Genomic DNA, 12,858 nt, shown 5'->3' on the forward strand with positions numbered 1-12,858 from the left:
TCAGGGAAATCAGCTTTACAACTTATCCTCACATCCACCCATGCATATCATAAAACACAGCACGTTATTAAAGATTTTTTAAAAGTAAAAATCACCCCACATTGCAAAAAGAAAAAAAAAAGTAGGAAAATTTAGTTTTGTCCCTATCCCAGTTATACAAACTAATCAAGAATGTTTGAAAACCTAGAGCAATATTTTGATTAGTGGTATTTGCCTGTTTCAAAGTTGTATGACAAAGCATCCTAGATAAAAAAGAATGTGTATGTGTCTTGCATCCGAAAAGAATTAAAGTTTGCAAGTATGGACAATATTTATGTCAGCACCAGTTTTGGTTATGGCAGTATACCATCTGGTGTGTGGGATCAGCAAGCACAAAGTTATTTGTCAGATATTGTACAGCATAGCAGCCTTCTTTTGTATTTGTGATTTTTGCCTATTTGCCCATGCTTCCACGTAGAGTAGAGTCTAAATGGACAAAAACAAATCAGGAAAAAACACCTTGCTAAGCTTCTCTTTGAAAATGTAAGGTGATGAATACAGATTTCCTTGTGTGGGTTTCATTAACACAGATCCTTTAAGCAAGTTTTCTAAGGCAATAAGGGCTGTGCAATCACTCTGTCCACGTGTCTGTGTACCTCCGTTCCATGAGAACAAAGTTTTACTCCGCTGTCCAATCTTAATCACATTTCTCAGATGAATAGACCTTTTGTTATCAAGTACTAAAATTTAGTGCATATTGCAGCTGGGTAAGAGAAACCCTCCCTGGGAGAAAACTTGCCAGTTGCCTGCTCTGTTTGGCCTGTTGCTGGCGGGTCACCAGATGAATGCTGCTCAGCAATTCAGCACAGCAAAGCTGGGAACCAGCCCCAAAACTGGGCTTGGAGGACACGGATAGTGAGTGGTTGTGGGGGGAGGTGTGTGGCATTGTGGCAGGCGAAGGGGGTTCATCACAAGGAGAGAAGCTGGAGTTACTACTACGGGGGGAAATACAGCATTGCAAGATCCATAAGAATCAAAGCCTCATGAATTCCTCTGTTGAAAGAACTTGATACTGTCTTTGTAATTTAAAAGTGATATATCAAATTTAAACCATGGTGATCTTTTATAGTGAGCTACCCACTATGGTTAAATACAATTCTAGCAGCCTCCTTGCAGTTCTGAACTCTGAACTCTGATCTGAAGCTCTGCTAGACTTTGTGTGAACACACAGTTCTGCTTTTAAGGAGTTTGTGTTTGGCCTGGAAGCAGTATACTCATTCCAAACGGTTTAGTATGCTGTGTGGTAGTAAATTGTTGCTCTGAAACACTTAATTCACAATGACATTTATGCACTTTATAAGCACTTATAACCTAAAAAAGCCTTTTCCTCTATGGTCACAAAAAATTGCAGATATGACTGATGGATCATTTCTGGTAGTGAAATAGTTGTTGTGGCATTAGATTGTCTTGTTTCATCTTTGATGTCCTTTTCTTCTAGCTTGGAGAGTTCTCCAACCAAATTTCAGAGGAGTTATGTGAAGCCAGGAAAGTCCCTCTGGAGCCATTCAAGGTTCAGATAAGGGGGAAGGATCTACCTTCCCCTTGGGCAAAAGATCCACTTTCAGGTAATAACACTTTGAGGGCCACCTACCCCTGGGAAAGGAAAAAAACACGGAGAAAGCTGAAGTGAATGAACTGGAAAACCCTTGACAGGGGAAATGCTGTCAACTCCTCACAGTCAAGTCGTAAGAAAATACTGCAAAGGAATCACTTTCATGACAAACCTGGGTTACTTTCTCATGGGCAGTCAGAGAGGGCAAAGTGCTTTGCAAGTACTCTGTTTTGTGCCAGACACCTTGGGACCATTCAGTGTAGTTTTGGAACTTTTTGGGATGAAAGGATGAGAAAAGAATTGATCATTTAATTTTTCTTAAATGCTGTTTGATTTGCATAGCTCAGCATTTGTTCCTTTCAAGAGTTAGTTGAAGAGCAGTATAATAGTGATATTGCTTAGCTCTTATATATCAATGCACAGATTTGCAAGAGCTTTATGAAGATAGGTCCTATGACAATTGTCATTTCACAGATGAAAAGTATGAAGAACAGAGGCAGATAATGACAGACCTTCTAAATGACCTCGGGTAAATGGGAAAACTAGAAGTATACACATTTATTGCCTTTTTCCTCACCATTTCCCCCCTAGATTTATGTAATAGTTTCTTCTACTTTGAGGTGAGAAATGTAACTACTAAAGGGCTTTTTGAACCACGTGTGCTATGTTGCAATGCCAATTCTTTCCTTGAAGGTTAATAAAGTGATCTAATTCATTTTACACATATTAAGAGGTGAAGATTCTGGAAAGTGAAGCCTGAATACAGCACAAAAACTAGTAGCATCTCCTTCCTGAGTAGGTTTTGCTTTGGTGTCTCTATTCTGGAGTGAAATGAGTGGTTAACTAAATGTCTTTAATGAGCTTTGCATAGAAATGAAAAGAGCAGGCATCCTCTTTAATACGAGGTAAACTTTTTTTAGAAAGACTTGATTTCCTTTTAAATATCTACTAATGAAATGTTAATTTCCCAAATATAAAACTAATATTTACCATCATCAAAATTATCATCAGTCAGTACTAGGTTTCCAAGAACACAGACATGCACATAACGCCTGATCAAATATGGTGATGTAAATGAAAACCATTTGACTTAAAAGTGGCAGAACCAGTGGCAGGATCATTTCTGTGACACTCAGCACTTAACTATTTCTTTACTACATACACTTCAAGGAAAGAAGGGACTGTGGTGCCTTCTTACGTTGTCTATGCAAACAAGCAGCGAGATTCACATGGGTACCCCTGCAATAACAGTTATTTGTAGGATGTGTTTTCCAGCAACATATTCAGGCATGATTTATCAATAGTAAGAAATGGAGTGTCTACCACTTCCCATGATAGTTTGTTTCAATATTTACTCATCCTGCTCATAGTAACTGCTGGCTTTTTTACCTTGATTTGGTATGGTTTCTTTTTGAGTCATTGGCTCTGGTTATGTCTTTGACATATGCATTTTACAGATAGGCGTGGAAGATGAAGGCCTTCCAAGATGCTAAGAATTCAGCATGACCCTGACGAAAACCCATGTCAAAATCCATTATTACGCTTTTCTGCTGCATCATGCTGACACATGACTCAGTAAGCCATCTCTGGTTAGAAATTTAGCTTCAAGGTTGAGTATATTTGAGTAGGAACAAAAAGTCCTTCTGCATGTAATAAATAAAAAAGCTATTTCTGTTTTATGATTAATTAAAAATTGATCTAGCTTTGCTTAGGAGTAATAAACATTCCTGAGATGGAGTCTTTCTGAAAAAGAGCGGAACATGCAATTGAGATAAATTCTTTTGATTCTGAAATTGTGTGTTTATCCTGGATATGTCTAACATGCATATAATTTGATTCAAGCTTAGTGCAAGCCAGAATTAGAACAGCAGATTGCTTACTTTTAGGAAGAAGTGTAATCCAGGGCTTTACTGCTTACATTATTTGTATAATTAGAAAAAGGCTATGGTTGATGTCACTGGTTTAATCTCCAACAAACTGGAGCATTTGATAACCTACTGACATTGAAGTCCAGAAGATTGTAGGGCACATTTTAACTAATCCACAACCAAAAAAATAATTAATTTGTCTTTTTACAGAGTTATCATAACGTTGCAACTGGAAATGAAAACAGTTTCTTAATTATTTAATTTATTTGATTACTTCTTTGGAAAGTCAATATTTTTATTCAAAGGTGAAGAAAAGGATATTTTTATTCAATGTGAGGATCGTGTCTAAAATTTACACAACAGCAGTTCAATATTTGGATTCTCAGAGAAAACTCTGCTTGTTTCACATTCAGGTCTGGTCTAGTGATAAGTTCTCAGTGTCCTGGTTTCAGCTGAGATAGAGTTAATTTTCTTTATAGTGGCTGGTGTGGGGCTATGTTTTGGATTTGTGCTGAAAACAGTGTTGATAATACAGAGATGTTTTAGTTGTTGCTGCACTAGTCAAGGACTTTTCAGCTTCCCGTGCTCTGCCAGGTGCACAAGAAGCTGGGAGGGGACATAGCCAGGATAGTTGATCCAAACTGGCCAAAGGGCTATTCCATACCACATGACGTCATGCTCAGTATATAAAGCTGGGGAAGAAGAAGGAAGGAGGGGACATTTGGAGTGATGGCGTTTGTCTTCCCAAGTAACCGTTATGTGTGTGATGGAGCCCTGCTTTCCTGGAGATGGCTGAACACCTGCCTGCCCATGGGAAGGAGTGAATGAATTCCTTGCTTTGCTTGGCTTGCGTGCGCAGCTTTTGCTTTACCTATTAAACTGTCTTTATCTCAACCCTCGAGTTTTCTTACTTTTGCTCTTCCGATTCTCTCCCCCATCCCAGCAGGGGGGAGTGAGTGAGCGGCTGGGTGGTGCTTAGTTGCCAGCTGGGGCTAAACCATGACACTCAGTTATCACAATGAGTTATCAGTTATGACACTTCAGCCTTTGTCTGCCCTATGCATGTTAATTAAATTTAATCGAAGCGATTTAATTCACTGATCATAAATCACAATTTAAATCAGTGATCAGGAAAACTTAAACTAATTATTTGTTTTTAACATTTTTTGCATGTTTACATTTCAATTAAGGTTCCGTATAATAGCATTCCCAATATAACTCATTTGAATCCTGACTTCTGGTTAAATTTAACCTTTACACTTGAAGATTCACCTTGACATACAAAAGATAAAGTCTCTTTAAGTTGAACAACTGTTACAGTGTCACATGTATTTATAAATGCTTTTTAAGTGTTTTCAACATAGAAAAATATAAACCATATATTTCTTGATTAGTAAGTAACATATATATCTTGGAAGTTGTGGCAAGCTGCATTTGATTGGAAATTAGCATCCATTTACACGCAAATCAGATTTCCTTTCTATTGAATTAGAAACCCTTCTTCACTTCTTTAATAAAAGCAATAAAAATATCAGGTGCTTAAATTGCTCTGTCATGTGGAAGAAATACTGGCTGTGCTTAATGGTTTAACTGAATCAGGAGCTGACCAAGCCTTTTGAAGATGTAGAATTAATAGATCCTCTCCATCTCATTTTTATTTCTGAACTGGAAGAAGAATACAAGATTTATCACTTTCTTGACTTTTGTTTTTTCAGCCAAATAATCTGATTCATGGGCAAAAAGTCAGTGTCCTGAAAAAAGGATTTAACTTTTTAGTCACTTGCTGTTCTAGACAATTAGCCAATATATTATATAATTTTCAACTTTCTTTAAAATTCCTGCAAACTTGTACTACTTCAATGACTAAAACTTGTTATGGTTGGTATGACTGATGGGTAGTAACTAGGGGCATAGCAGTGTTTTCCTCTTCTGTTTTTGGGCATTTAATTTAGTACTTTATATTTGGAATAGTGGCAAGCACTTTCTTGATCTACCTCTTTGCAAACTGCTATATAACTTCAAACTTTGGCAGTTCCTTCTCTGCAATTTTTTTTGGAGGTCTTTCCACATTTCAGCATGTTCTCAATAGATTGAATCTAGCCATCACCTAAAGTTTGTTTGACAGTAAGTAAAATATGAGAGCATTGATAGAGAATAGCTAGCAAGTATCTTCCAAGTTACACATGCAATTAATAATCTTTCTAATATACATATTAATAACACAAAGATAGATTCATGACAATTATTAAGTTTCAATTAGTGCTATATTTTATGATAAGAGCTGAGAGGAAATCTATGAATGTGCTTCAGAACAAAGAATAAGCAGTTGATTCAATTCATTCACCTATGCCAACACTGTTTCGTAATCATTGCTTTCAGAAGAATAATTCTTCTAATGTAATTTCATGTTTGCATGAAAATTGTAATTTCATGTTTCTTGCATGTTTTTTGAATGCTTTTGCCATGGAATGCTTTTGCCATGGAATGAAATGCACATTTCAGGTTTTTTTAACCTAATTACACTGGAACTGCTTGAGAATTCTCCATATGGGATCTTTTTAGACATTTGTCTGTGCTATAGAAACCCCCTCTGAATAATGACAGAAGACAAATAACGACAAAAACAAAAAACTAGAAATGAAACCAAATGTGAGCTTGTTAAGTATAGAAAAAGAAATTGATGCTGGTTGGAAAAATGAGAAATATTAGTGTTTTGTCCATTACTGTGATTCAGCTCCTTAATCAGTTACATGGAACTGTGTTATTTTTATGAAGCTAGAGTTCACATAAAAAATTAAAGGTGTTTTGCCACTGATTCTGTACCAAGGTCAAAAAGTGCCTTCCATCCAGGAAATGGGGAATGGCTCTTTGATGCTATAAACATGGCTATTTATTAATGAATGAATTTTAGTTTTTATTGCATCTTAATAAAGCTCATCATAATTTTAAACTATTTGAAAACATATTTATGAAACAGAAACTATAATTAACCCAAAACATATTTAAATAAAAGTAGAGGAACTTTACAGTTTATAGTAACACTGACAATTTTAATCTGTTAGGAGGCTAACAAAATAATGGTCAAGCAACTTGGGCCAGGCAGTGTAGTTTTCATTCTAAGGCAAGACTGGTGCATTCTGCAAGATGCATGGGAGCTCTTGAAAGTTCATCTCTTGGTATGTGCTCTGTGAGGGACCATTAATTTCAAATATTAATCTAAAAATGGGGGTATAGATTTTGTAGATTGAATTATGGATTGAATTCACAGAATCGTATAGATTGGAAAGGACCTTTAAGATCGTCAAGTTCAACTATAAACCTAACACTACCAAGTCCACCACTAAACCATGTCCCTAAGCATCCAAACATCTTTTAAATACTTCCAGGGATGGTGAGTCAACCACTTCCCTGGGCAGCCTGTTCCAATATTTGACCACCCTTTCAGTGAAGTAAAATTTCCTAATATCCAGTCTAAACCTCCCCCGGCGCAACTTGAGGCCACTTCCTATTCTCCTATCACTAGTTACCTGGGAGAAGAGACTGACCCCCACCTCTCTACAACCTCCTTTCAGGTAGTTGGAGAAAGCGATAAGGTCTCCCCTCAGCCTCCACTTCTCCAGGCTAAACAACCCCAGTTCCCTCAGCCACTCCTCATAAGACTTCTGCTCTAGGCCCTTCACCGGCTTCGTTGCCCTTCTCTGGACACGCTCCAGCACCTCAATGTCCTTCTTGTAGTGAGGGGCCCAAAACTGAACACAGTATTCGAGGTGCAGCCTCACCAGTGCCGAGTACAGGGGCACGATCACTTCCCTAGTCCTGCTTGCCACCTTATTTCTGATACAAGCCAGGATGCCATTGGCTTTCTTGGCCACCTGGGCACACTGCTGGCTCATATTCAGGTGGCTGTCAACCAACACCCCCAGGTCCTTTTCCACCAGGCAGCTTTCCAGCCACTCTTCCCCAAGCCTGTAGCATTGCATGGGGTTGTTGTGACCCAAGTGCAGGACCTGGCACTTGGCCTTGTTGAACCTCATACAATTGGCCTCAGCCCATCAATCCAGCCTGTCCAGATCCCTCTGCAGAGCCTTCCTACCCTCAAGCAGATCAACACTCCCGCACAACTTGGTGTCATCTGCAAACTTACTGAGGGTGCACTTGATCCCTTCATCCAGATCATTGATAAAGATATTAAACAGGACTGGCCCCAACACAGAGCCCTGAGGAACACCACTTGTGACCGGCCGCCAAATGGATTTAACTCCATTCACCACAACTCTTTGGGCCTGGCCATCCAGCCAGTTCTTTACCCAGCGAAGAGTACACCCGTCCAAGCCATGAGCAGCCAGTTTCTCCAGGAGAATGCTGTGGGAAACTGTGTCAAAGGCTTTACTGAAGTCTAGATAGACAACATCCACAGCCTTTCCCTCATCCACTAAGCGGTCACCTTGTCATAGAAGATCAGGTTGGTCAAGCAGGACCTGCCTTTCCTGAACCCATGCTGGCTGGGCTTGATCCCTTGGTTATCCTCTACATGCTGTGTGATGGCACTCAGGATGATCTGCTCCATCAGCTTCCCCGGTACCGAGGTGAGGCTGACAGGCCTGTAGTTCCCCGGGTCCTCCTTCCGGCCCTTCTTGAAGATGGGTGTCACATTTGCTAATCTCCAGTCAACTGGGACCTCCCCAGTTAGCCAGGACTGCTGGTAAATGATGGAAAGGGGCTTGGTGAGCACATCTGCCAGTTCCTTCTGTACTCTCAGGTGGATCTCATCAGGCCCCATAGACTTGTGAGTGTCTAAGTGGTGCAGCAGGTCACTAACCATTTCCCCCTGGATTATGGGGGCTCCATTCTGGTCCCTGTCCCTATGTTCTAACTCGGGGGGCTGGGTAACTAGAGAACAATTGTTGTTTTTCCAGTTCCTGGTAAAATACTACATATATTCATCTGACTAGAAATGCCCATTTCTGCTTAAATTCTAGTATACAGATGAAAAATAAAGGTGATTTTTTCCCAAAGGCCAGGAGAGGATCATTTATATCTTAGGTATGCACAAAATATTGTAATACATGCAAATAGCAAAGTGAACAATGTCTTTCGGAAAAAAACTTTGTTCCTATCTTGCTCTAATATGAAGATAAAATATTCTGGGGTAGGAGCCTTTATTATCACCTCTCCCTTAATTCCAAAAGAGGTGGAAGTTGCAAGAGGAGAATGAGAAGCCCCTTAAGGTATGGCATCTTATTATCAACTTACCTGTTAGCTGCTTTTACAGAGACAGTGGTGTCCCTCCTTCCTCACCGGTCTGGCTGTACATCCCTGCCGCTTCCCTCCAGCTGGGTCTAGTGCTTGTCCAGCCCTCTGAAAGCTGGGTTAGCTTCCCAAACCATCAGCAAACTAACCCACGGGAAAAAAAGCCTGCTGCTTCCAAAGGCTGCTGTTTCAGTGAGGTGAACTGAATTACTGGGGAGTCAGACAAGCGCCAGTGCACTGGGAAAATGAGATGGAGGGGTACAGAGTAAAAGTAGGCTGTGAGATTGGCATGAATATCACAAAACTTCATTCTCTGAGCCGTGAAGTAGAGCCTGTCGCAAGGAACACGTGCTCTAGAGTGTGGACAAGTGCGTCTCCAGCAACTATGGACTGTGGGCTCCTGATAGAGAAGTTAGTTAGTTAGTTACATAGGGAAACCTGTGTTTGTACGACGGAGAATATTTGTTACTTGTTCTCAGTCCTTCTTTCCCTTCTAGATTATGCAGCCAACCATAGCCCAGAAGCAGGCTGGTAGACTGGAAATAGTAAAGCTAAAATATGTTAGAAGACAGGAACCAATCTGCAGGGTGTTGTGGCCAGGTGTCTCTTTGGACATGTGGGTATTTGGGAAAGTGAATTCAGACCAAAATATCTACAGCTCTAAAGCTCAGAGACAGACAGGTTGTGTTGACTAAGGCTGGACTTGGCTGACTCAGGAGAAACACTTCATGGCAGCTTTCTTTTTGAGTAAGCATGTGTTCAGCTGTATGGAAAAAATATAGACAAGGCAAGGATATAATTGCCAGGGAACTCGAAAGGGAGATTGCACAAAGGAGTACTTCAAAGGCAGTACAAGAAAATCCGACTGTATATGTACACAGCTTGCCTCCTTGCCACCTCTGCATCTGCAGCATCTCTGCAAATAATTTCCTGAGTAGAGACCTTGGCATTCTTTTGTGTTATTTATTATTCAGTATGCAGTTCATGAACCACTGGGGAGAATGAGTTTGTTGGTGCATCAGAGGGACTTGACTGAACATAAAGTAGGAAGACTCTGTGGTTCATGTTTGTCATGGATAAATATCAGCACTACATTCACAATTCTACTCAACTTGTGATTAAAGTGCTATTTGCAACTGGGCAATAATAGATTACGTACCAAAAAAGTAAGCAGTTTTCAGTTGGCTAAAGCTATATGCTGACTGCAGCATGAATTGCAGTAGCTCTATATGAAGAGAATGAAAGTATTAAAAAGATTCTGTTACCTCTTTCTGAGGAAATGTTTACATTTGTTTACAATTGCAAACATTTGAGCTTTCAAATAAAACATTTTGATCAACAAATGAAAATGCTTGAACATCTGTAATGTTCTTGCCAATGGAGCATTTCTGTGCTGGGAACTGAACTCTGTAGTACACAGGATTTTGAAATGTTTATGTCTTTTTCTCTGAGTTTCTGAAAGCTTCTGTTTTTTCCTCCTGGAAACACTCTACATGTGGCAAAGGTGTGGAGATCCAGAGAAGAAAGCTTCTGCAGAGCTAACTACAGGGGTTTCTTCAACCAGAAGCTGAAAGTACCCCCTCCACCAGCTAGGCTTTTCCGTATGTACGCACTGTATGACAAGCTGAGCAAGACTCTGCAGCATACAGTGAATGCTGCAGGATTTCTTCTGCCCCGGTCTCTCTGCCCTTTGTACACGCTGTGGAAGGATAACTCTGACCTGGAGCAAAATGGTTTGGGCTGGAGTCCAAGCTGTGAGCCTGGGAATGAGAAATGAGAAAGGGAATGAGGACGAAGAGGAGGCATGGGAAGTGAGATACATTATGAGAAAGCTGGTAACTATTGCTCTATAGTTATTAAAGGCAGGGTTGTAAAGCCAACTTTGAGGGAAAATACAGAGCTGAGCAGAAAATGAAAACTGTTCTAGCTAGAGCTCTACTAGGGAAAAGTAGGAGCTAAAAACTGAGTTCTTATCCATCTGCAAGCTGAAAGCTTTCATCCCCTGTCTTTGTAATACTAAAATGGGGTGGAAAATCTGCTAAACATCTTGTCAGCAAAATATTCTAACATATTATTGATCATAGGTCAAGTAGTCCTTGTGTTGAGAGTGTCTTTGTATCAGAAGAAACAATTTTTTCCTTTTTAGGGGAAAAGAAAGACAATGGGCCTCTCAAAAGATTTCAATGCCCTAAGCTTTAGGAAAACAGGAGGAGAATACTGACAGAATTCTATCACATTTGCAATAGAAAATGCTATTAAGAGTGGAAAGACAGGTAAATTAAAAGTTTCAGAAGAGCTGTTAAAATTGAATGAGATACTTAGCTAAAACACAAATCCTCTCCCATAAGAAAAACAGCTTTCTTAGTTTTATAATCTTTCCTGTGAAAATTACTCAAGGCTTGTCACCTGATACCTTTCTATTTTTACTACTTAACAGAGACAGTTAGGAGCAGGAATGGTGAAGTTTAATCTTTAGAACCAAAATCTTGTCTTAATTGTACACTAAGGCACCATCTGCATTGATGTAGACTCTGAATACGTGCTAGTGTAGGCTCTCATTTTATTTGTTTTAGAATTTGGAAAGTTGTTAGGCAATGTTTGTTACGTTTTACATACATTGCTATGTATGTAATAAATAGTTAGGCTGCATTGTGTATTGGTAATGGCAATAAATTAGAAATAATTTGCTCCATTCTGTTAATAGCAATGGAAGCCTTCAATGAGCTGGAAGTAAAAATAGTGTACATTTCAACACTGTTCATCTTGCAATGCTTTAGACTACCTGCATTGCATACACAGTGTCTCAGCTTTTAATGAAGGTGCTGTGAATGTTGTTTTTGATCAAAAGGACATTTTTTTTTTTCCTTGAAATTTGGTGCAGTTTATCATCCTATGTCCTGAAGGTCTCTAAAATACCTTACATTTCTAGGAAGGCCTTCCATGGCCTAGGAAGATGCCACGGGAGGTAAATCAGGTGGAAGAATAGGTTAGAATTTAATCTCACAGAAGATTTTCCAGGAACATTTATCTCATTGGAAAGCTTTAAAGTTGTCAGAGAGGGAGACCTCCATGAGCAGGAGAGCAGTAGCCATCAAATTCTGTATGGTTATAGGAGCTTTTGTGTTCTTGTTCACCAGCACTGTGACAAAGGTATAGTCCAGTCCTGAAGGCTTGCAGTCTGAAAACCACTGTATGCTGTACTTCAGTGGTGTGGCTCAGTCCTAGATTGGGCCATCTCTAAATCTGTTTCTGTGAATCGACCAAAAGACTTATAATATCTACTGTCTGTGATGAGCTTAGAGGTCGGAAACCTTTAACCTGGAAAGGAACTAGCCAACATGCTGTGGGTAGTAACTTAGTAGAAGTGGTTTATCACTTTGTTTTGGGATATTTGTACTTGGGAAAGTCTGACTAGTTTTGGGTACTTCATACATTTTTAAAAGTATCTGACAGTAGAATTAGTATATGTTAAAACAATGATGTGCTTTATCTTGCCATTGGATCAACTAAGAACATGCACATACTCATTTATGGATCAGTGATCAGCTGATCAGCAGGAACAGGTTAAGTGCCTTAATGTAATAATGTATACATACTCTTAATCGCCTTTAAAATAGTTTACCTCCATCTGAGAGTGCTGCAGAACTGTAATTGCCAGGCAGTGTCTGAGCCTTTGGCCACCGCTGTGAAATACAATCTTCCACACAGATAATATTCTGCAAGACTTATTTCCAACAATGGGCCCTGTTTGCAAGTGTAACAGACTAAAGTAAATTATGCTTCTCTCGATCAAAAGCCAATCAAAACCTCTTCTGCTAATGAGAGACAAGACCAGAATAATAGAAAACATATTGTGAACAGTCATCAGTTAATTAAGAAAAAATGTCTGATTTGAGGATTGAGCCAACCATGCTGTGGATGGGGTTGTCAGGCACAAGTAGTGCTGAGTAATGCTAGTAAGAGAGAAAGGGGAAGCTATAATCATGCTAGTCTCTGGGATGTCTTCTAGTGGTCTGATCACAACTAGTTGGCTAAAGGTCTGTCTGGCCCTGGGAGAAGCTACCTAATGCAGACTCACCCTTTCAGAAAACAGCTTAAAAGACAGGTTATGCACTGTTTTGACCACATTCATTCTGCTCGAGTGCGACT

The sequence above is a fragment of the Ciconia boyciana genome, chromosome 1 (genome assembly GCF_034638445.1).
Source record: "Ciconia boyciana chromosome 1, ASM3463844v1, whole genome shotgun sequence".
Classification (NCBI taxonomy): domain Eukaryota; kingdom Metazoa; phylum Chordata; class Aves; order Ciconiiformes; family Ciconiidae; genus Ciconia; species Ciconia boyciana.